Consider the following 26668-nt stretch of genomic DNA (forward strand, 5'->3'; position numbering starts at 1 on the left):
AAAACCTGTAAGGTTTAAACCTGTAAGAGAATATGTTTGACTTGCACTATTACAAAATGAGTTTCGTTAAAGTAAAAGCTTGTGGTAAGTGAAGTAGATGACTTTTTGATAGAAAACTCTTATTTGTGTTTGACGTATTTAATTACCAACTGGGACCGATTGTTTTATGAGCTTTTCATTGGTTTTTAGTCCTTTTGTACTTACCAATCCAATTTCATTATAGAGGCATGACTATAACTCAAACAATTGCCTTCGTGAACAATCATTAATGGGGAATCTAGGCTCTGGAATGAAAGTCTATTTTGAGCTTCCTAGATGAAGATTATAGTACGAGCATTTGTTGAAAATCATTACATGGAGTATTCCCCATGTGGGGCAGGAAGGTAGACAGCTATCTATCTATCTATCTATCTATCTATCTATCTATCTATCTATCTATCTATCTATCTATCTATCTAATCTATCTAGCTGTCTATTTATTTGTCTATGTATCTATATAAAACATAATGAAGATTTGTGTGGAAATGGGTAATAGGGTTTAAGATAGTGACCTTGGCTATCAACTGATATGCTTAGACAGTAAGCAAACAGGTTCATAGGTTCATAGGTGTTTACTAGGCTAATTACCACAAGAAGCGAAGGGAGCAGAGAAGAAGAATTCCCTCACTTACCGCCAGCTCAGCGAACTGAAAATTTTTGTCAACGTTTTCAAGGCAACGGAGAATATAATCAATGACAACAAGGGCAGAAAAGAGGGAGGAATAATTATGTGACCCAACAGAGAAGGGGTTTTGGAAATGGACAACACAATGGACATTATGGTGGACAATAAAACAGTAAGAAGTTTAAGAAATAATGTTGTTAGTGATAAAAAAGTAATAATTCAGTCATTAATTTATCTAAATGTGATTTAAATAACGAAAAGTATGAAGTTTTGAATTTGGGTTTTCAATTTATTCCTACGGTCATTCCTAGGGCACATGTAGTTAAGCAGGAAATTTTTAGATTTGTAAGAAAATTACATTTAAGATATTTTTTTCTGAGGATGTTCATAGGAATGTTAGAGATATAACACATGAAGAGTCAGATGAAAGTTTCCATTCATGTTGTGAAGAAATGTTTGAACACACAAATGCGAATGCTTATTGTAATATTCATACCTCTGAAGTTCCAGTAAAGAGGAAATTTATTCCACAATTTGAGAATGAACAGATAGCACATTTTAGTTCAATGGTTAATATTGAAGAGAAAAATATATGTAAGGAAGTCATGAAAAATAAGTCTACTATCAAGTATAATTTAACACTTAAAGTATGGTGTTCTTTAAAGGAATTACAAATGAATGCCAATTTAATAATAAAACCAGCTGACAAGGGCAATAAAATTGTTATAATGAATACAGTTCAATATTTAAATATGTGTATGGAACACCTTAACAACAGGGATGTTTATGAAATAAGTGATATAATAAAGTATGAGTCATCTCTAAAAGAATATGATAAATTGATAAACAAGGGCATTAGATTTCGGTATCAGATAATGATTTTAAAGACAAACTTTCTAACAAACGGTAAAATGGCTATATTTTTTTGTCTACCAAAAATACACAAGGATACGTATAACCCTCCTGGTAGGCCCATTATTTCGGCTTGTAAATATTTTTTACATAATATGGGTTTGATTTTACATAAGTTGTTACTACCTTATGCACAAAAGGCTTTAGCATATATTCAAGATAGTTTTGATTTTTTTGAAAAAAATTTCTACATTTAAATGGAAAGATAACAACTATTGGTTAGTAATTGATGTTAAAAGTTTGTATACATCAATTAAACATATAGATGACTTAAAAACTACCATTCATGTTTTGGGAGATAGTCCCTTGTCTCATTTTGTCACTGAATTAGTAGAATTTTGTTTGAAAAATATATATTTTTTGTTTTAACAAACAGTTATAAAGGCAAAAAACAAGGCACGGCCATGGGAGCACCATTTGCTCCCATGTATGCCAACATTTTTATGTCATTTTTTTGATGACACTTTTTTATATCAACAACAGTTTGTGAAGAGATATGTAAAATCATATCATAGGTTTATTGACAATTTAATTTTTATTTGTGAAGGTGGTTGCAATGAAATTGAAGATTTTATATCACAGTTGCATAAAAACCCATATGAATTAAGTTTTGATGGAGTACAACAAGGTAATAAAGTAGTGTATTTAGATATGATTTTGGAAGGCAAGACAACTGGAGAAGTGGTGAGCAGAATACATAGGAAGTTTATGGATGGTACACAGTATTTGCATGCTTCCAGCTGCCATGCTCCGCATGTTATTAAAGCTCTCCCGTATGGAGAAATCTTAAGGTTGTCCAGAATTGGTTCAGATAAGGAGGATTTACAATGGAAAATAAAAACGACTGCTAATATGTTCATATGAAGGGGATATGATCCAGTGAATGTAGGTATGGCAGTTGATAAAGTCTTGGGAGATATAAGTATTAAAAGGGAGAAGCGAAGGGACTATTCAGGAGAATGTGTTTATAACATTCAGAAAAATAGTAAAATTGATCCGGTGTATTTTGTTTCTACTTATAATGTTAGACGTGATGAATTAGTTAAATTAATTAAGCATAGCTGGACAATTTTAATGTAAGATAAATGTGTATCTATTATTTTACCTAACCAACCTTTCTTCTCATTTACTAAAGGGAAAAGTTTAAGAAATATGTTGGTTCATGGAGATTTTAATATGCCAACATTTAATCCTGCTAGACCACTGAACAACATTGGTACAGTGAAATGCGGAAGATGTAAAATTTGTACCCATATTGTGGAGAAGGTTGAATACATTAATAATTGTAAATTTGATGTTAGAGGTACGTATTCATATGTAAGTAAAGGTGTTATATATGCTTTGTTTTGCCCTTGCAAGTTATTTTATGTAGGCGAAACGAAATGGATGTTTCGCATTAGATTTATGGAACATTTGAGAGATGTTAAACATCAGAGGGAAGACAAAATTATTTCCTTGCATTTTAAACATTGCCATCAAGGCAATGTTAACCTTTTAAAATGTACTATTTTACAAAAAATTGATTGTATATGGGATAATAAAGAAGTGATGAAACAAAAACTTTTATATAAAGAATGTATTTATATTTTGAAGTATAATACAATGGTCCCTAAGGGACTAAATAATGAGTTAAATTGGAGATGTTTACTTTAAATATTTAATGTATTTAATTGTATAATTAGTTAATGAATTGGTGCTTAAAAAGTTGAAGGATATAAAAGTGTGTTTTAGAAATGAACTGATATTCCATGAAGGTGGTGACACCGAGGCGCTAGAATTTGTTATTACAGAATAAATATTTTTATTTTATAATTTGTGTGCTTTCTTCTGTGCATTCCCGAAATTGGTTTGGATCTGGTTGTTGCAGTAATGACCACAAGAGCCTTTTTAAGCCTAGCCATGCATCCTAAGTCTCTGACAAGTTCTGATACCCTTGATAAGTGTAAGCATGGGCCTGGGAGATGAACCATTTACAGGTTACCCGTTTGCATTACAGACATAGGTGACAAACCAGGGATGAACTTCTGGTTTCCCATCCAGTTGTCCAAGTTGCACTTGAATTGGGTTAGGGAGGAACTCTGCTTCACATAGATGGGAAGCTTGTTCCATAGATGGGGTGGTCTCTGGGATACATACCTATCTCTCCAGCAGGTCCTATTTATATCACAGGCAAGGTTTAAGTATTTAGAATGGATAATTCTGCTACTGTTTGTTTTGTGAATAGGCAGAAGATCCATCAGAGTGGGTTCTGACAATGCCCTGTATGCCAGGCATAGATCTCACCTTCAAAGCCTGTAGGAGATAGACTACAGGGACAGGACCTTGAGGCAGTCTGCAGTGGACATATTACTTATGCACTGTTTTCTTTTAGTGGGGAACCTCTGTGGACATTTCAGTTGTTGGGCATCCCTGGTTAGGTACATACCAAAGTGTGCATTGTACTCAATGATAGGTCTGATGAATGCCAAATGCAGTGGAATGCTGACTTCCTTGGACTTAGATGCCATACCTTTGTTTATAAGTTAAGCAACATAGAATGATTTCCTCACCAGTGTAGACATGTGATCATCAAAGGTTAGATTACTATGTTTGTCCAAAAGTCCATGAGTACTGGGTCAACTCTAAGGGGTGTGTTGTCAATGTGATAGTTACCAGGGATTGATGACTTCCCAAAGGATAATATTATGCATTTCTTGGCATTTAGTTTCAGTCCATGTTTCTGACACTAATTATTTATCCGTGTCAGCCACTCCTGGAGAACATTTGTGTCAGTGTGAGATTCAATGACAGCTCATAATTTGCAATCATCTGCAAATTTAGTCAGCCAGAGACCACCGACATTAGCCTTCATGTCTGAGAAGTAAATGCCAAAAAGGAGCGGTGCAAGGACTGATCCCTGAGGGACTCCACTTGTGACTGGCCTCTTTGTAGAGGTGGAATCCCCAATTCTAACTTCCTGGGTCCTGTCTGTGAACCATTTGGCTATCCACCGGGTGATGTATGGTTTTGTACCTAACCTCTTGAGTTTGTCAACAATGCCCGAGTGCGATATTGTGTCATATGCCTTGGCCAGGTAAAGGTAGGCAGTGTGAATGATTCTTCCCTCATCTATTGCTTTGGTGACCGTCTCAAATAAGTCCACCAGGTTGAGTAGGCATGTTTCACCCTAAACAAAGCCAAACTGGGTTGGTTCTAGTGTCTGGAGGTTTGCTATATCTCTGTTGATCATCTTCATGATAATTCTCTCCATGGCTTTATATATAAGACTAGTGAGACTTATAGGTCTGTAGTTTCCAGGGTCTATAGATGTCCCACCTTTGTGCTGAGGGATGACTGTTGCCTTTCTCCATTCATGAGGCACAAAGCCTATTTGGAGGCTACAGTTAAATAGTAATTCCAGAGGCCCTAATGGGTCATGTTTCATGCTATTTAGAAGGCATCCTGGGATATTGTCTGGGCTCATTGATGCAGTGTTCTTGGTCTTAGAGAGAGCATTAAGTACCTGATCCCTACTGATAGCAGGGGGAGTTATATTTGATGATATTTCCTGAGGGAAGGTTGAGGGGGAGACAGGAGTAAAGTTGGAGCTGAATTTATCAGCCAGGAGGTTTGCTATATCTTCTGGCTCAGTATAGGTGGCTCCATTTACAATGAGCTCTGCACACAATTGTGTATTGCCTTTGAGGTTGCAGACATAGCTAAAGAATGCTTTGTGGTTGCCCTTGGCCTGGGAGGCCAAACTTACCTTAAATTTGGATTTGGTAGACTTTATTTGTCCTTTGAGTGCTTTTTTTAGTTTGATGAGAGTGCTTTTATCCTGCTGGGTGCTGCACCTCCTAATTTTTGCCATGATTTTCTTGCTCCTGTTATACATCAGATTGATTTTGTGATTCCACCAGGGTGCCTTGTTTTTGAGTTAGTTCTCTACTTTTTCCTGGTGGGTACAGCTGCCTCTATGCAGCTATTAACATGTTTGTACAGGGTTTCTGTGAACAGTTCCACATAAGCAGAAGTGTTCTCAGGGTTTATAGGGGCTTGAAATTTTGCCATGTTCTGACTTAATAGCAGGAAGTTAGCTTTAGAATAGTTCCTGAATATCCCCGGTTGAGCTGGGAGTCCTAGTTTTATTTTTACTTCAAAGGAGACCAAACCTTCCAACCTGGGATGACCCTCTAATATACTTATTCCTAATCTTGTCCACCCTCATCACACCCAGTGCAAATCTTAGCATCTTTAACTCTGCCACATCCAGCTCTAACTCCTGCCTTTTTGTCAGTGCCACTGTCTCCAATCCATATACCATAGCTGGTCTCATTACCCTCTTGTAGACCTTCCCTTTCACTCTTACTGGTACTCGTCTGTCACAAATCACTCCTGGCACTCTTCTCCACCCAATCCATCCTGCCCGTACTCTCTTCCACACTCACCATTACTCTGAACTATTGATCCCAAGTATTTAAACTCATCCACCTTTGCCAGCTTTACTCCTTGCATCCTCACCATTTCTCTATCCTCCCTCTCATTCACACACATATATTCTGTCTTAGTCCTGCTGGCCTTCATTCCTCTTCTCTCTAGAGCATATCTCCATATCTCCAGGGTCTCCTCCACCTGTTCCTTACTCTCACTGCTGATCACAATGTCATCTGCAAACATCATAGTCCACGGGGACTCCTGTCTGATCTCATCTGTCAACCTGTCCATCACAATTGCAAATAAGAAAGGGCTCAGAGCTGATCCTTCATGTAATCCCACCTGTTTATAATAAGTTTAAATACATGGTATGGGTTTCTTGGGTCATACAGGGGGACCTATAGCTTGCAAAGAAGTAGTATTGGATTTTACCTATGGTGATTTGAACATGGAGCAGCTCAAGTGCATTGTCCTGTTTGACCAGCCTTGAAGTATATTTATTTTTGATGTTAAGAGAGACACCTCCACCTTTAGTCCCTGCCTGTGAAGTAGATGGTCTAAATGTGTGGAAGGCATTATAACCTTACACTGTTGGTGTGCTCAGAGACCGCACAGACATAGGTTCATAGGTTCATAGGTAGGTACTAAGCTATTGGCCCTAGGGCCTATATAAGCCTTGCCAAATGGTACCCTGGCTTTTGCCACCCAAGAAAATTATTTTCCTGTGCCCCTGTCAATCAGAGCCAAAGAAATGATCCCCGGGGTGAATTTCTTATCTCCCATCCAATCACCAAGATTTTTCTTGAAGAGTGCTAATGAGGAGCTTTGTTTGATATAGATAGGTAGTTTGTTTCAGAGTATGGGAAGTCTCTGGGACAGGAATCTATCCCTCCAACATGTTCTGTTTATTGTGGTGACAAGGTTTAGCTCCCTAGAGCATGTGTCTTGGAGGGATTGGGATTTCTTTAACTGGAGCATCTCCAACAGCTCTGGATTTGACATAGCTTTGCATGTTAGGCAGAGATCGCCTCTAAGTAGGTTATATGTAACAGAGTAAAGCTGGAGTTTTTTGAGACAGTCTGCATAGGGCATCTGTTTGAGGCCGGTAATCCTCTTTGTGAAGTATTTCTCTGGCCTTTCCAGTTGTTGTAGATGTCTTGTGAGGTACATACCAAATGGGGCGTTGTACTCTATAATGGGTCTAATGAGTGATCAGTAGAGGGGAACAATGACCACTTTTTCCTGGATGAGAAACCTTTTGTGATGAGGTGTGCCATGTAGAAGGATTTCCTGACTACTGTGACAATGTGATTATCAAAGGAGAGACTACTGTCCACCTGTGTCCCAAGGTCTCTTATCACACTTTCGGTGTTAAGTAGACTACCACCTATGTGGTAGTTCATGGGTGCAGAGTTTTTACCAAAAGGGATGACAATGTACTTTTTGGCATTGAGCTTGAGGCCATAGCTTTGACACTGGGAACCTATCTCAGTGAGGCCCTTTTGTAGAATGTCCACATCATTAGGAGTTTTGATTATGGCTCCTAGTTTGCAGTCATCTGTGAACTTTGTTAGCCAAAGACCTTCTGTGTAAGCCTGTACTTCAGAGAAGTAGATACCAAACAGGAGAGGACCCAGGACTGAATCCTGTGGTACTCCACATGTCACTGGTCTGAAGTTGGATTTAGAGTCTGCTACTTTCACAGTGTGGGCTCTGTCAGTGAGCCAGCTGGCAACCCATTTTGTGACATAGGGATTTATACCTAGTTTAATGAGTTTATCTTTAATTCCAGAGTGGGGGATGGTGTAGAAAACCTTGCCGAGATCTAGATAGGCTGTGTGAACTGCCTTACCCTCATCTATGGCTTTGGTGACCACTTCAAAGAAGTCTATCAGGTTTAGGAGACATGATCTGCCTTTTACAAACCCATACTGGGTAGGGTCCAGAGTTTGGAGATTACCAGTGTCATTGTTTATAAGTTCCATGATGATACGTTCCATAGCCTTGCAGACCAGGCTAATCAGGCTAATGGGGGCAGTAGTTCCTGGGGTTGGTAGTGGCTCTCCCTTTGTGGAGTGGGATAACCGTTGCTGTGCGCCATTCACTGGGCACAAAGCCTAAGGTGAGGCTATGATTGAACATGGTACTTATGTGGGGTGCCAGTTTATTCTGTAGTTCATGTAGAACGCAGCCTGGGATGTTGTCAGGTCCCATTGATGCTGTGTTCTTGGCTTTGGAGAGTGTGCTTTTTACCTGTGCAGCCGTGATTACAGGAACTTTGCATTCTTCTGGTATAGAGATGGGCCCATTAGGGGATGAGGGATTAAAGTTAGCACTGAACCTATCTGCCAGGATATTGACAAAATCAGTTGGTTCTGTATATTTAGTGCCATTGTGCTGTAACTCAGAGCAGATTTGAGTGTTGCCATTGAGATTCTTGACATAGCTATAGAATGCTTTGTGGCTGTCTTTAGAATCAGTGGCGATTTTGTTTTTGTAACAAGCTTTGGAGGATTTTATGAGGGATCTCAGCTTCTTACTGAAGCTGACCATGGAGTTCCTCCAGTCATGGGATTTTACTATTTTTATCAACAGTTTCTTTCTTCTGTTGTAGAGTTTGTTTATGGCAGGGGACCACCAGATTGGCTTCCTTTTTTTGAAGGATAGCATCTTGGTTCTGTTAGAGATTGCACGATCCATGCACTCGTGTAAGTGCTTATAAAGTGCAATTGTATAGGATTCAGCAGTCGTACCTCTATTGTCCGTCAGCATGGGTGCCGTGAAGTTTGCCACGTCTGGCTTAAGAAGTGTGAAGTTGGCTTTGGAGAAATTTTTTATGGTGGTTTCCCTAATGGGGGGTGGGGGGGTAGGAGTGGGATATGAATGTCTGGGGTGATTTGGTTGTGGTCGGATCTGACCAACGAGGAATTTACCTCTGGTGTGGAACACCGGTTGCCCATGTTGGTAATGACAAGGTCTAGGATATTGCTGCTCCTGGTGGGGGTGTAAATAAGTTGATCCAAGGCATTAGAATTTATGAATTCCAGGAAATGTTGAGCACAAGAGTTGATACATGAGTAGTTTTCCCAGTTAATGGTGGGGTGGTTGAAATCGCCCATTATTAGGGTGCTAGGTTGTACCCTAATATTTTCCAGTGAATCAAGAAATGAGAAGTGAGAATCCTGGGGCATTGTGGGGGATCTGTAGCAAGCTACAATTTGGATTGCGGTCTTGTCCAGAGTTAGTTGCACTTGGATAATCTCGGATGCATTATGCTGTGCAACTAGCCTGGAGGTGTGGATATACTTAATGAATATAAACACGTCTCTGCCTTTAATGCTTCGGTCCAGGTTAGGTGGCCGAAAGGTGTGGTGTGAATTATAGCCTGGTAATGCAGGGGTGCTTTCTGGAGCAATGAACCAGGTCTCTGATACTTCACAGATGTCGATGTTCTCCATTTTAAGGAGTGCCTTGAGTGAGTGCATTTTGAGGTTTAGACTTCTAGCATTAAGTAACATTACCCTCAGATTTTGCTTGCTTGTACCTGTTACAGTGGTGAATTTGTCATTTGAATCTTGCCTAAAAAAGTAACTATAGGGGTGGCAAGAGCCTAAGCCGGTATCTGGTATCCCAAGGGCAACACGTGCAGGCCATCTCTGGCAAAGTGGTTTGTCGATCATGTCATCCCAGGCAGACAGATACAGGATCCCCTTAGAATGACACCAGAAGCTTAGCCAATTGTTGAAGTCAATCATTTTGTCCTTGTACTGTGGTATCATTCTGGGTGATGGCAGGATGCTACTCAGGGCTAGGGTCATACCTGCCTGGGCTACAAGATCAGACAGCTCCTCCATGTCTCTTTTCATGTAGTCCAGGGAGGTATGTCTCAGGTCATTCACACCAACATGGACAATGACAGAGTCATATTTGTACTTGTTGTGGAATTACCTGAGTGCATGCATTATGTGGTGGATCCTGGCACCTGACAGGCAGCTGACAGTAACTTTCTCCTTGTTATGCCTGGTGAGTGGTACATCAGTGTGCCTGATTATAGAGTCACCTATGACTAGAGTGTTGGGTACGTTGTTATGCCTTATGGGCTGTGGTTTAGTGAGTTTGTGGGATATGTGTCATTTGAGTTGTGTTGGGTGGTGGAGGTTGCTTGCGTTTCTGCTTTGGAGGTCCCTGTTGCTTGGGTAGATTTTTTTTTAGAGCCTCCATGAATGTAGCTGTGTGTTTTGTGTTTCTATGTGAGTGTTTTGGAGGTGTAGGTTTTGAGGGACTATGTGATGAGTGTGGTGTGGTGCAAGTGTTTACCTTCTCCTCTTGACTGTCTAGTCCAGTCTTGGGTGAAGAGAGCTTTGCTTCAATTTGGCTATATAAGTGCATCTATCACAGGTTGTAGTGTTGGGTGGTAGAAGGAGAGGGTTGTCTGTGTACATGAGGCAATTGCTGCATTGCCCCAAGATGCCCAGATGCATTAGGTAGACAGGAGAAAACACCGGGAGCTGACCCTTAGACATGTCTGGATAGGTGCTTATTTATTAAGTACTAAAAACTGTTTTCCTCTAGACAAGTGAGGAAAGTTGAGTGCTGTAGTAATTTGTAGCTTATTTAGTGCTTACAATGAGTTCTGAACAAGTGCTGAGCTCAAATAAACATATTTGAGTGCTGAAACTAGAAAACTGGCTAGTTCTAAGAAACACAATTAAGCTAGAAGACTTCCCTCCAACTCAGAAAGGCTTGGGGGCTCAGAAGCTTACAAACAGTCATTGGTACAGCAAATCTGTATCTGGACTAGACGACTTACAGGAAAGGCAGGAAACAAGCTTAGAAAAAAAAAAAATAAATATATATATATATATATATATATATATATATATATATATATATATATAAATTTTTTTTTTTTTTTGGTAAAGTGGAAAGGGGAAAGGAGGAGCAGAAACTAACTGGGCTGGCCTTCTCAAATGTTCTCACTGGATTAGGTAGAATGAGGTAATGACACTAGACAAGGAGGAGTGTCCCAGATCAAATTTACAGTAGGGGCGGGCAACTGCAAAGCCACCAAGTATAAAAACAGGATACTAATAGGAAGGGAGGGTGGGAAACAAACAGAACAAACAAACCCAACCAGATGTTTAACAATTGTAGAAAATTAATAGTTAAAACCTCACATACAGTGAAACTAGCTAGCAAAGTATATGCAGACAAATAAAAGTGCTATAAATAGCTCAGAAATAAGCAAAAAACAGGATACTTAATGTTATATATCATAGATTAGTTGGCTCAGAGCCCTTCCTCCGACTTCCTCCGATTAGCTCAGTGTGAAATTCTTCAGCTCAGTGTGAAATTCATCAGTATTCTTTAGGGTAAAGAGAGCTTTCAGGGAGTGGAGTTTTTTGTTTAGGCTCCTAGCATTGAGTAGTAATACCCTCAGATTTTATGTCAGCTTTGGATTAAGTAATGCAGCTCCCCTCCTCCTTCCAATTATCCAAAAAAAAAAAGAGCAGTAGTGCATTTTATGTCAGGCTATAGTAAGCAGTGCTGTTAGTTTATAAATATGCTGTCAACAATGAATGTGATGTAGGGGGCATTATGGTAGCACCCATCATAGCCTAACTGAAATGGCTGCCAACAAATAAGGATCAAAATTGTTTTAAGGTGGCTCTTGAGTACACAATTGATCTGTGGCAATAGCTGGGAGCTGCCCTGAGTTTGCCCAAACAGGAACAGGCATGAGACATTTAAGCTCTTGGTTATCTGTTTTATTCTACTGAGCACCTTCACCAGTGGCTTGCAAGGTCAGCTGAAGTTTAATTATTAACGTGCAAGATCCCTCTTCTAGCTGACTTGCTACTAATCTATGGATTTTTTTCTCTTTCTCTTTATCTCTTAGGGACCATATAATCCATGGAAGACTTCAGGTCTAGGTGAAGAGAGACTTGTGTCATTTATAAAGGTCTTGTATGAGGAATTCATAGGAGGTGGTGCCTCTGCATTTGGAGTTTCCCACACCTACTCAGAAGAAGAGGTTGAGGCCACTTGATTTTAATTTCTCCAAGTCTTTTGAGTTTTTAATACCATAATGGGAGTGGACCCCATTCCTAAGGTAGGATATGATTAGAGTTTGTGAAATTAGTATTGCTTCAATCTTTAATGTTAGCCAAAAGTGATCTTTCCAGAATCTGCAACCTGAATGTAAGAACTGATTCCTCCTGTAATTCATACAGAGTTACATGTATTGGTAGCATATTTAAAGATGACTGTAAATTCTTTCTTATTAGACCTGTTGCTCCTACTACTATTGCAACTGGGTATCCTTCTTCAACATTGCTCATGTTTCAGCCTGCAAATCCTGATATTTTATGACTTTGTGTCTCCTTGTGCACAAGATACTGTAATCACTGGGTGTAGCTATTTCAGTTCAATTAATCATGTAAGTAATGGCTTTCAGTCAGAAATTGTTGAGAAGGGTAGTGTGCAGGGGCAGTCTGAGGAAGATTATTTTGGAGATTTTTTAGATACTTTATTGGTGGGCAGGAGGTTGCATTTCTTTGAGTGGTTTATAGAAAAAGGACGCCAAAGAGCACCCCAGCACTACCAGCCTACAACTCATATTATACATTTCGGCCACAGAACCCAAACCAAAATACAAAAGGCAGGGGTGTATCCATATTCATCAAGGATATCCACACCTCCAGGTTAGTGGCACAGCACGATGCTTCAGAGATCATCAACGTGCAACTAACAATGGGCAAAACTGCAATTCAAATTGTAGCTTGCTACAGATCACCCACCATGTCCCAGGACCCCCATTCCGCATTTCTAGAAACACTGGGAAACATAAAGGTCCTTCCAAACACCCTAATATTGAGTGATTTCAATTACCCAAACATTAACTGGGAGAACTACTCAAGTACTAACTCCCTTGCCCAACTTTTCCTAGAATTTATAAACTCAAACACCCTGGTTCAACTGGTCAACACTCCCGAGGTGACAACATATTGGACCTGGTCATCACCAACATGGGCGACCGGTGTTCCACACCAGAGGTCAACCCCTCACTGGTTAGATCTGACCATAAACAAATCACTTTGGATATCCATATTCCGCCCCCCACCCCCGGACAAGAAAGCCACAGTGAAAAAGTTTTCAAAAGCAAACTTCACGTTACTTGAGACCATGGTGGAAAGTTTCAAAGCCCCCATGCTGAAGGATAACACTATCCAAGCTGCAAAATCCTTTACTAATGCATGGATTGTGCCATCCCAAGCAAAACCAAGACTCACTTCTCCAAGAAAAGTAAACCAGTCTGGTGGACTCCTGCCATAAACAAGCTATACAATAAAAGGAGGAAACTAGTACAGAAAAGAGTAAAATCCCAAGAAGAGAAGACATCCCTGATCAGTAGCAGCAAGAAACTACAATCCCTCATAAAATCATCCAAGGTGAGCTTTGAAAGAAAAATTGCCAAGGACTCCAGAGATAACCACAAGGCATTCTTTAGCTATGTCAAGAATCTAAGTGGCAATGCTCAGATCTGCTCAGAGTTAGTGCAGAATGGCACAAAATACACTGAACTAACCGATATCACCAACATCCTGGCAGACAGGTTCAGCGCAAACTTCACCCCCCCTCTCACCCCCAAAAGGGCCCATAACCATACCAGAAGAATGTAGAGTCCCTCAAATCACAGACACTCAGGTTAAAACAGCCCTCTCCAAAGCCAAAAAGACAGCATCAGTGGGACCGGATGGTTTCCCAGGCTGCATCCTACACAAGCTCAAAGACAAACTAACCCCTCACCTAAACACACTGTTCAGACTCAGCCTCTCCACAGGCTACATACCCATAGAGTGGTGCACAGCAATGGTTATTCCACTCCACAAAGGTGGAGCCACAACAGACCCCGGGAACTATCTCCCTATAAGCCTGACTAGCTTGGTCTGCAAGGCTATGGAGCACATCATCATGGAACTCATTAACAGAGACGTTGAGAGCCTCCAAACACTGGACCCTACCCACTTTGGCTTTGTTAAGGGCAGATCATGCCTCCTAAACCTGGTGGACTTCTTTGAGACAGTTACCAAGGTTATAGATGAGGGAAAGGTGATACACACAGCCTACCTAGACCTTTCTAAGGCCCTCTACACCATTCCCCATTCTGGTATTATAGACAAGCTCACCAGCCTGAACATAAACCCCTATGTCACAAGATAGGTTGCCAACTGGCTCACGGACAAAAAGCACATAGTGAGAGTTGTGGGAGCTAGGTCTGACTCTAAACCGGTTACAAGTGGCATTCCCCAGGGCTCAGTCCTTGGACCCCTCCTGTTTGGCATATACTTCTCAGAGGTACAGGCAAGCACAGGAGGACTATGGCTGACCAAGTTCACAGATGATTGCAAACTAGGGGCTATAACTGACTCTCCGGCTGACACAGACATCCTCCAAAAGGGTCTCACTGAGACGGATACCTGGTGTCAAAATCATGGCCTCAAGCTAAATGCCAAAAAGTGCATAGTCATCCCCTTTGGAAAAAGCAAAGCACCCACAAACTACCACATAGATGGTAGTCCCCTAAATACGGAAGACGTAATAAGGGATCTGGGGACCCAAGTAGGCCCACCTAATCACAAAAGGGTTCGCATCCAGATCAAAAGAGGTTATTGTGCCCCTCTACCCATCGCTCATCAGACCCATCTTAGAGTACAATGCCCCATTTGGGATGAACCTTACAAGACACCTGCAACAGCTGGAAAGACCACAGAAGTACCTCACCAAAAGGATCAATGGCCTCAAACAGATGCCCTATGCAGCTTGACTGAAGAAACTCCAGTTGTACTCGGTTGCATACCACCTACACAGAGGTGATCTCTGCCTGACATACAAGGCCATGTCCAACCCAGAATTGATGGACATGCTCCACCTAAAGAAAACCTTATCCCCTCAAGCCACATGCTCTAGGGATCTAAACCTCACCACAACAATAAATAGGACGTGCTGGAGGGATAGATTCCTGTCCCAGAGACTTCCCATGCTTTGGAACAAGATCCCAATCTACATTAGGCAGAGCTCCTCGCTAACACTCTTTAAAAGAAACCTTGATGAGTGGATGGGAAACAGAAAGTTTACCTCAGAGATCAATTCAGTGGCTCTGCTGGACAGAGGCACAGGGAACTAATCTAAGGGGGTGGCGAAAGCCAACACATTCTGGCTAGGCTTATAAATGCCTTTGGGCAGATAGCCTAGTACCCACCTATGAACCTATGAACCTATGAATAACTCAAAGCAGCCAGTAGTTTCAGGGGAGCATTAGTAACATTTTTAGTACATCATGTTCACCCAACCAGACCTTTCCCCAGATACCCTTAGGCAACCAACACTTTATTACCAGGGAATTGAGAGCTCCATCTGCAGCTGGTGGCAGCACTAGGCAGAATGCTTCATCTGAGATGGGTCATAATCTGCCAGGGGCTGCCATTACATTGTGCATCCTGCTGCAATTAAAGAAAAGATGGGAAGTGACTATGTTGATATTTTAACTTGGTAGATGTGGAAGCCTTGCAAAGTATGTTGGATATGCAGCTAGCAGGAGCCAGAAATCTAAGTTCAGTTTACCTTGACATTCAATCAGTGCAAGAAATTTTGAAGGATTTTGCTGCTGATTTATCCATAAAATCAGATGCCACCCCCAGTATGAAATCGTGCAGCAATTTAAGGTCTGTTACTGGGAAGGAAGAGATGGTCAGTAGACTGCTTAACAAAGATATTTCAGCAAGGATGATGCCAAGTTTCTTTGTTGTTCTCCCTTTCACTTCTTATTTTCCCAGTCAGATTAGTATCAAAGAAGAAAGAGTACAAGCTTATTTTTCATTTGTCTGTTTCACAAGGTTCACCAGTCAATGACATTTAGTAAGGAGGAGCCAATGTGCAGTACAGATCATAGGATGACACCAGACCATCAAGAAGTTTTATGATCCTTGGTTGTTTTTTTGTGTAAAGCTGAAAAATGAATAGTAATTTCACTTGCTTCTGATCCAAGAGGAGGGTTTGCCCTCCTGGGTATGCATATCATGGGCAAGTTTTACCTTGATTCGGCCATGATCATGGTTTGAAAAATTAAGAGCAGCCTTACATTGGTGCTGGCAGCAGAGAGCTCTACGCCAAGCTAAAGTCCATACTTTGGATGTCTTTTGGTAAATGGGGAGGGGGAAAAGGGCACCAAGAAGGGCATGGATCATTTCATTCAGTTATTTCATCAGCTTGGAGTCTGCCTTGCAGAGGTTGAACCTGAGGACCCAGTCAAGGCACAAGTGTTTGTACAAATAAAGTTTGATGAGTTGTCTTTATCTTTTAAGTTGCATCTTTCAAGCTGGACAGTTTAAAGCTCTTCTTGAAGAATTCCTTAAATCCAGGAAAGTCAGAATAAGGGGTGTCATGGAGGTTTTTGAACTTCTTGGTTTTGCCTGTAGGGTGGTGACTCTAGGAAGGGCATTTACTAGATCCCTGACTAACCTGCTAAATGGGAGCATAGTAAGCACCACAAGACTTGCAAGCAGGGTGAAAGAAGACTTGTGCAGTATAGCATGCTTCACATAGTGCAATGGGATTTCACTATAGAAGGGTACTTGGGTATTATCACAGACCCATCACTTTTTTATGATGCAGCAAGGTAAAAGTAGTGTGGGCATACTTGGAAGGATAGTGGTTTGCAGTTAGTTTTACTCAGCATTTGAATCAATCTAGAATTTAATGGAAAACATATCCCTGATAACAGAACTAAGAAATCTTATGGGGTGACACTTTGATCATTTTGGGGTTTCTACAAAGGTTTATCTCTTAGCAAGAGGATCTGGTCCCCACTGTGGTTAGTTGCATAGTGAAGCAGCTAAGACAATATGGATTCAGCTATTAGCTCTAAACTTGACGTCTAAGGTGGTGAGTTTGCCTGATTTTTCCAACTCATGGACTATCTTTAAGTTATTAAAAGGTTTGGAGAAGGCAAAAGTGTATCCATAGATTCTGGATGACCCTATTGCAGGATCTTAATTTGCACAATTGTGAAGGGGGGTATATCCCATATCAGGTGAGTATTACAATTATGTTTTGTGGGCAACTTTTTTGTTTGCTGTACTAGGGAAATTTTTGAGTCAGAGAGCTGTTACTGTCCCTATCTTGGAATAATGTAGCTGTGATACATGATTCTGTCTTAGCCTGGATCTCTAGACCAAGACCATCTAGCATGATTGGGTCATCAGGTCATTCTAGACAGATGACCTTGCCAGATAATTTGCCAAATACAATGGACCATAGTGCTTTGTAGGTTGTCTAGTATTGTTCATGCACAGGAGTTTGTGTTTAAACTCCCCCTTGGGCCAACAAGTTACCCTCAAAGACTTAGATTGTTTCATACCGGGAGAGTGTCTGATTTAACCAGGAAGGAGCAATCTATAGGTGTCAAATAAAGGATGGGCCAGTTGTATTCACCAGTGTTTTTGCTCGATATTAGGTAGCTTACCTATTTGGTGTTGGATTCCATTTGCAGTCCATGTTTTTATGACATGTTGCAGGTGGATTGTACTGTTGGTCAGTTGCTTGTTTCACAAGCAGCCAAGAGAGTAGTAATTTGGCCAAGTGAGCTTAAGCTGGGTTTGGATTCAGCCTTGTGTGAAGTGATACAGAAGAGTGTGCCAGTCATGGGATGGGAGCATCTGGCTCCAAAATTTATTGATGCTATCAGTCAGGTAGGCAGGCCAAATTTGTTAGTTCACATGGGAGGCAGTGATATTAGATTGATCGATCATCAGTTATTTTCCACTACTTTCAGAGAATTAATGACTGCATGACATCAACCTCCCAACATGTTGGTACTCCTGAGATTAGTATGGCATGGGGTTATGGTCATATAGACATTTATAAATCACTGCATGGCAAAGAACAGCCTCATTTCTAGGCTTTTCCTTTCTCAGACATTGGGATCTTGCAAATTAGAACCCTGTTTGGTACTGTGCTGATGGTGTGTACCTTTCTGACATTGGATTGGTCTTGTTTAACTTACATTATTATTTTTGTGTTCAAAATACCCATCAGTGCAATGTTTTTTTATAGTATAGTAAAAATGTCAAATGTCTAAGAATATGTGAATTGAGGTGTGTAAATGTGTAAATATGGATAAAAAATAATATTAATAAACACTATATATATATATATATATATATATATATATATATATATATATATATGGTATAGATACACTATGGAGGGAAACTGTCATCCTCTGTGGTTAGGGTTGGTTTTAAGACAGTATTATGATGTTTTTCGTGTTTCACTGTTGCAGTCATCACATTTGGGTTATCTGCCTGCAGGAAGCCCTCAGTCAGTCTGCATACCAGAGTCTTGGGATTTCTGCATCGGATACTGTCACTTCTTCCATGACGTCAGGTCATTAGGGGTATAAAACATGCAGCCAACACCATTGCATCAGCTTTTCTTGCCGTGCAGTGTCCAAAGCAGAAGCAGTTCGCAAGTGCTGGTCAGCCGCCTCCTGTAATTTTTGTTTTTCAAGTTTCAGACCTGAAGTCTTCTAAAAGATAAGTACCCTGTTGAGGATCCTTTTTTCTTGCTCTAACCAATGTCAGAAAAAGTTAATAATTGTCTTGCCTGAGGAAAGCAAATACCACACAGAGATTTTCATTCTTACTGTGTCACCTGTTTAGGCCCAGACCACAACGTTCCTCGCTGTCAGTTTTGTGCCTTGTTCAACATCCAAACTATTCATCGTTGGGGTATTTTTGTCACTAAATTCTTTCGCTTTCATTCTCTGTATTCCGAAATGGCTTTGATAAGCCATCCGACTACCAATCTTCCAAAAAAAGTAAGGATAAAGACAGAGACAGACCACATAGGTCCAAAACCGCTGACGACGCTTCTGTTAAGCTAATCGCCAGTCCGCTGGTACTCAGTGCGGTGCTTTCGCAGCCCCTGATACCCACTTCTACTGATTCGCAGGCCTCTACTGAGACACATTCAGAATCCGGTATGCTGCGAGATGCTTCTTTGACTATGGAACCTTTGGATGGCTCTACCTTGGATGGGTCTGGAGCCGCTGTGCAGGCACCGGCTTCTGAGGGTGTATTCAGGTCTTCTGATTTTCATATTAATCAGACGACTTTGTTTCAAACCAAAAATACTGAATTTCTCAGGCCCAGAGTTTGCACTACGCCTAGGAAACCGGTGACCAAAGCACATTCTCAGGCCCACATGCCTCAGAAACAAATGCTTAGAATGGCTGAAGACCTTATTACTTTAATTAGGAGAAGCCAGCCTTCCCCCATCAAAAAGACCAAGAACTGATTTTCCTTCTGATTCTTCATATCATGAGTCTGTTGACTCTGATCCTTCTGATTACCAGGGCATACCCTTATCTACCTATGAGTATTCTGATGCAGAGGATTCCATTCCCTCTGCCTCCTCACCAGAAGATTTTTCCTTTGGTGAAACCCTGCATACCCTTAGAGACCATTTCCGCTGGGAGTGCCAGGACTACCCACAGTCCAAAAGGAGACTCAGAGAATTTTTAACTTGCCTCAGCACAGGCCTCTTTCCATCCCTCCTGTTCTGGAAATTGTAGATGATGTCTTATTGGAATCCAGCCTTACCCCTGATACTTTCCTTCCAGCTACCATGAAACCTGACAGGTACTACAGAGTACCTGACTCCCACACATTCCTCTTTAAAAATCCTACTGCAGGTCCAGAGACCATTTCCCAGGGACCTAAAGACACTAAGGCTACAACAGCCAAAAACCCTACCCCTTCAGACAGGGACTCTATGGCTTTAGACAGATGGGGTAAGAAGGTATACCCCTCTGCTACTCTTGCCATCAGGGCTTTAAATGACTAGTTTCATATGTTAAAGTATCAGCAACATATTATGGAGCTAATTAAACAGAAAATGATGATTCCTGATTGTGCAGAAAATAAAGATTTACAAAAATTAATGCATTATGCTAACCAAGTTGAAAAACATACTTTGCAATGTGGTTTTGATGCCTTAGAAGTATCTTGCAGGGCTGCTGTCACTGAGTTTGTTCTTAGAAGGCATGCTTGGCTTAAGGAACAAATCTTGCCAGACCATGTCAAAGCAAAATTACTAGATGCACCATTAAACCAAGAATGCCTGTTTGGCAATAAAGCAGAAGAGGTCCTCAAAAAGATGGAGGAAAAAGCTAAATCTATGCAAACTGTTAAAGATTTCCTACAGGTGCAGCCATCTAGATTCAGTAGACATTGGCCTTCTAAAAAATGGGTCCTTTCCTGTCCCTCCCAGACCTTCTCAGTCCAAACCCAGGGGCAGCAGACCACCAAGATTACAGTCTCAGGGTATGCACAGATCTAGGCAATGGAATGCTCCCACCACTAAAACAGGGACTGGTAAGCCACCATCCTATGGTAAAATCTCACAATGACTTATCCTTAACCCTTATAAGCCTTCCCCAAGTACTTGGACCCTTAGGAGGAAAACTTGCCCTGCATGCAAAAAACTGGAAATACATCACCCAGGACAGATGGGGCTTGAACATTGTATCCCAGGGATACAGATTCTACTTCCACTCACTGCCAACCCCAAGTGGATGGCCAGACCTCCCCCCAAACCAGTGGGCAGAGGCCCAAAAGCAAGTACTTTTTCTTCTCAGTATCAAGGCTATTCAACCTGTCTCAGAAGAGCAAAGGAAACAAGGTTTTTACTCCAGGCTGTTTCTGGTACCCAGAAAAGAAAACTCTTGGCACCCTATCCTGGATCTGTCTATTCTCAACACCTTCCTGGTGGTTCCAAGGTTCAAGATGCTTACTCTCCAACAGCTGCTTCCTATGCTAGCCAAGGACTCCTGGCTAGCCACCCTAGACTTAAAAGAAGCTTATCTGCACATTCCCATAAGGGAATCTTGCAGGAAATATCAACATTTCAGAGCAGGCTCTATAAACTATCAGTTCTCCGCACTTCCCGTTGGCTTATCTACTGCACCCAAGGTATTCACAAAATGCCTAGCTCCAGCCATTGCATATTGCAGGCAGAGAAAAATTCAAATTTACCCATACTTGGACGATTGCCTGATTCAGGCGGACAGTCAGGAATTACTGCTACAGCACCCTTCTACTACTAAACTACTACTACTAAACTAAACTACATCTTTGTAAAGAGACTTCTAACTTCACTGGGGTACACCATCAACGAAAAGAAATCACATATGGTGCCCAGCCAACAGATTGTATTCCTGGGAGCAAGCTTGAACACAACTTCCCAGATGGCATTCCTCACTCCAGAAAAACACGTTTATTTGACAAACTACTTCAATCTACTAGCCACCAAAACCCAGCTATCTACAAGAAAAATACTGCAAGCCCTAGGGTTCATGGCCTCTTGCATTCTACTAATCCCATATGCAAGACTGCATATGAGGAAACTTCAATGGTACTTAAAGTCTCTGGTGTCAACATGCTCAGGACCTGGAAACAATGATTCCTATCATTCCTTGCCTAAGGACAGAGTTCCTTTGGTGGGCAGAGGCCTGCTACCACAACAAGGGACTCCCTTTCACTCAATCCCCTGCCGCCCAAACCCTAACAACAGATGCATCAGACTATGCATGGGGGGCTCACATGGCAGGACAATGCATTCAAGGCAAATGGAGCCCAAAGCAAATGCACCTGCATATCAATCAAAAAGAAATGTTAGCTGTACAGAATGCTCTGACAGTCTTCAAATGCCTTATTCTTCCAGGGCAACTATTGATAAAGACAGAAAACACCACAGTTATGTGATACATAAACAAGCAGGGGGGAACCCATTCCTACCCTTTCTGCAGATTAGCCATGGCTCTGTGGAACACAGCTTTGAGCAATCAAGTGCACCTGCAAGCTCAATTCCTGCCAGGCAAACTAAATTCACTGGCAGATGACTTAAGCAGAAATCTAATGGACCTACACGAGTGGAAACTGGAACCCAAAATATTCAAGCTTCTGATCCACAGGTGGGGGGCACCAGAGGTGGACATCTTTGTTTCCCCTCAGAACTATCAATTGAGCAAATATTGCACTAGAATTACCCACAGCCAAGCATGGAAAGTGGATGCCCTGTCTTTCACATGGGAAAACCACTCAACCTATGCCTCCCCCCCTGTCCCTCCTCTTGAAGGTTCTACTAAAGATCAAATAGGACAAGACAAGAACAATCCTGATTGCACCAGACTGGCCACACCAGCACTGGTACCCACTTTTGCGATGGCTGACAGTAGTGCCACCATGGCACCTGCCTCAGACACCTTCCCTGCTGTCCCAGCAGGAGGGCCAGATTTTGCATCCTCAGCTACAGACCCTGAACCTAGCAGCCTGGCTCATCCACTGAACTCATCACCAGCAACCCTCAGTAAACAAGTGCTAGATGTCATCCTTGAGGCAAGGAGGCCTAGTACTAGAAAATCCTATTTGGAAAAGTGGAAAAGATACTGTTCTTAGAGCCAGTCTCAGGGAATGGACACAACTGTGTCCAGCTTACTTCATATACTAGATCATTTGAACCTGCCGCTACAGGAGAGTTAAAATTCCTCCCCTAGAAAACAGCTTTACTTCTAGCCATCATTTCAGCAAGAAGAGTGTCTGAATTGCAGGCCCTTATGGCCGTGGAACCCTTCATTATCTTCCATGTGGCCAGGGTTTCCCTCAGGACTAACCCATCATTTATGCCCAAGGTGATATCTAGTGTGGCTTTAAACCAATCCATTCATTTGCCAACTTTTTTCCCTTATCCTCAGAATAAAGGGGAAAGGATCCTGCACTCCTTGGATATGCACAGGCAGCTTATGTTCTATCTGGGCAGGACTAAACCTTTCAGAAAATCTGACCAGCTGCTAGTCAGCTTTGCTACAGGGGCAGAGAGCAAGGCCATTTCAAAGCAAACCATTTCTAAGTGGATAGCACTCTGCATCCAGTTGTGCTACAAACACCATGGGAAACCTACCCCACAGGAGATCAAAACACATTCCACTAAGGCTACATCAACCTCTACAGCATTTCTCAGTGGAGTCCCTACCAGAGACATCCTGGAAGCTGCAACCTAGAGCTCTGTACACACTTTCACCAAGCATTACCTATCTTATTTAAACCCAGAGCTGGATTTGCCACACTTACAGGGCCTGCTTGCCAGCCTTAATGCTTCTTGACTGCCTCCACCCATCCTCAGCTTTGGGAATCAACCCAAATGTGATGACTGCAACAGTGAAACACGAAGAACATAGTACAGTTGTGTACACTTACCATAAATGTAGATGTTCGAGTGTATTCACTGTGGCAGTCCTGGTTACCATCCCTCCAGCCCGCTGACTTCTTTATACTTCTACCAATACTTTTTGTTTGGCCATATCTTATATCATTGGTATTTGCTTTTTGCTGGGGGGGGGGGTTCCACACCACATAATTGCTTCCTATTTTGGGGGCTCCTGACATCTGCGGCAAGAAAAACTGATGTAATGGCATTGGCTGCATGTTTTATACCCCTGACGACCTGACGTCATGGAAGAAGTGACAGTATCCGATGCAGAAATCCCAAGACTCTGGTATTCAGGCCGACTGAGGGCTAATTGCAGGCAGATAGCCCTACACTCAAACATCTACATTTATGGTAAAGGTACACAACTGTACTTTCTGTCTTTGTGGTTGGTCAGTTTGCATAGTTTTGATTTAGTATAACCAGACAATAAGAGAAACACACTTCTAGGGCAGCCTAGTAGACAGTCGTGAGTTAGCTTTTCCCTCTTTCATTCTCCCTTCTTTCCTGAGCCAGATCATAAGTATGCTTAATGGCGTCAGTAAATTATCCACAACACAGGGCTGCACTGATGGTCATTCATACCAGGGTGCCATTGTGTATATTCCTGTTAGCTATTGGTGTGGGACAAAGTGACCAAGGAGTGGTGTAGCACACTACCCAGATTAGCATTCTGGAGGTTCAAATCTCAGTCACTGGTTTATTGCTGGCAATAATACCAGTTATTTATGGTCCCATGACTGTTGGTTGCTGCTGATCTAATTTATTGTTAGAATGCTAACAAACTGATTGCACTGACATTACTGTCTGATGGTTCTATGGATGTAGTAGACTTGATGGACAAATGCTTTTCAGACACAGAAAGTTTTGTCCCTAGGGCTGTGAGTGGAAAGGAGGCGTGTCACATCTCCCAGTATAGGATATTTAAAGCAGGTTCTAGCAGTATGTCATCAAATTGGCAGTGTAGCTGACCATCTGCCCTCCCACCCTGATTTTTGTTAGGGCCAGTCATGGGGTGACCTTCCCACCTTTCATTCTTTCTTCTTTCCTGGGCCAGGTGAGCAGATGGTCAGAGAGCAGTCCACAGTGCTGCAGTGCACTGACTGTTATTCATACTGGGGGGGGGGGGTGTCTGTGGATATGTATTTCTTGTCTATGGTTGTGGGACAAGCTGAACCAGGGAGGCAGTATGGCACTATACCTGGATTAGTGTTCTCGTAGTTCAGATTTTAGTCAATAGTTTATTGCTGGCATGAGCAAAACTTGTTTATTACACTACTGCTGGCTGCTGCGGAAATAATTTGTTAGAATATTAATAAACTGGTCAAAATGGCATTACTGTCTGATGGTGTTATTGGAGAAGCAGGCTTTGGGGAGAGATACATTTTTGCTTATCAGAGCAATTCTGTAAATCACTTGGCTTGGGTAAATCAGGAAGCACAGAAATTTTTGGAGGAGAGAACATGGACCCTGTAGAATTGACTGTGAAACTGATCGCTACCCTGTGAATTTGTATTGTCTTTTGTAATCACAAGGCTTATGTTTTTGTTTTTTCTAAATTAAAATTTATTACAACGGTTTCCAATACAATCAGTGTTATGTAATTCCAAGAACTTAATCAATAATAAACTTCCTGTTCGTTCCATTTCAAAGGTATTAAAAAATGTGTCCCCCCAATTTAGATCTATAACATTATGAAATGGAAAAATGGGAAATATCCAAAACTTCAAATCTAAATGGTTTTATAATGTTTAGAAGCTTTTAAAATATTGTTGGCATTTCAGAGTTTGTAGGTTTACACACACAGCATTGAAAATAATTAGCTACCATTAAAATCAATTAAGTGCATTATTTTTATACAAGATGGCATGAATATTTATCTTTTTCACATTACATGATATATATATATATATATATACACAAATAAGCCAATACCATCATTTCTCCATAAATTATTATGATGTTTTGATTCTATTTTTAATCTTTTACCATATATTTTAATTACTATGGGCTAATAATAATGAGTACTGTTCTGCATGCCAAATGAGGGTTAATTGATTGAGTGCTTATTGCATTTAGTTTTGTGTATAGTATCTACAAAGTGATTTTTTTTGTTTTCCTTTTCTTTACATTGCTGATTGGGTTTAATGTTATCTTATTTTGGTCTCGTGTACAAGCCAATTCATGTTTAGGATTACATGCTAATGCAACCACATTTTCTGGACTGCTTTCTTTTCAATAATTATGATCTATCTGTTTAAAAGGCAATCTTTTTCCTTATGCTTCTGTTTGAGACAAGTCGAACAAGTCATCCACTACAGAGGCTTAGGTTAAGGTTTGCCTCTGGTCAGATTAGTACAGTCATATCTTCATCTTTCATTTTTTTCCTGTTCCACCTCCCCCCTCTGACTCTTAGTTGATTAGAAGTGTTATCATTAAGGAGAAATACCTAATCCCCCACTTCCAATATATCATTAAGCTGATGCGTGAAACTATCCACTCCACTTTCTCATGGGCTGGACCATTAAACAATACTGTGTCTAATCCCTTAAATGGATTGTGTGCAATGTTATTTATATACAGTATTAAGAGCAGCTTGATTCAATGCTAGTGTGGGCAAGCAGAATGGCACCTCATGTAGCCCAGTCCAGCACCTCTCAGGGAGAGTGGCAATTCAAGCCAGCTCCCAACTCCACAGTCATGGCAAGGAATGATCTATAAACATTTTGCCCTCCATTGCAACAGCTGTAAGACAGGGCACATAATGTGCAGATACAGTGCATTGAGTTATCTCATTGGCTGGAACACTGCTGCATCACTGCTGAGGGTGATTACTGCATGTGATTGTAGCAGTTGCGTGATCTGCATCACAGGGTTGGTGGAACAATACGAGTTTCTGCAAGTAAAAAAGTTATTTTTAAAAAAAAAAAAGAGTTTACTCATTTTTTGTTGAAACTGTTACTCAGCTAGGTAATGCTCATTTTTGCTGATAATGTCATTCAGATATGTGATCCTTATTTTTGCTTATAATGTTATAATGCTGAGCAGCACATTGGCAGAAGAGGCGACTGCCATCCTCTTCTAACATTTAGAGCACTGTTGGCATGCAGTTCTAGTCACATAATTAATGGGGATGGGAGCAGATCATACACAGTTGTTTATTACTTTGAGAGCTATGTACCATGATAGGGAAGATAGCTAGACTTTACTCTGACTATTATGGCAACACATTGGAATAGGACCGTATACAGGCCTTATTCCACTGTGCAATATTCTTTATGAATCCAGAAGGGTTTTAGTATGCCATTGTAATATATACCAAACCTGCTTCATGGGATACAGTGTTTATGA

The sequence above is a fragment of the Protopterus annectens genome, chromosome 11.part0, assembly GCF_019279795.1.
Source record: "Protopterus annectens isolate FY-2018-M chromosome 11.part0, PAN1.0, whole genome shotgun sequence".
Classification (NCBI taxonomy): Eukaryota; Metazoa; Chordata; order Ceratodontiformes; family Protopteridae; genus Protopterus; species Protopterus annectens.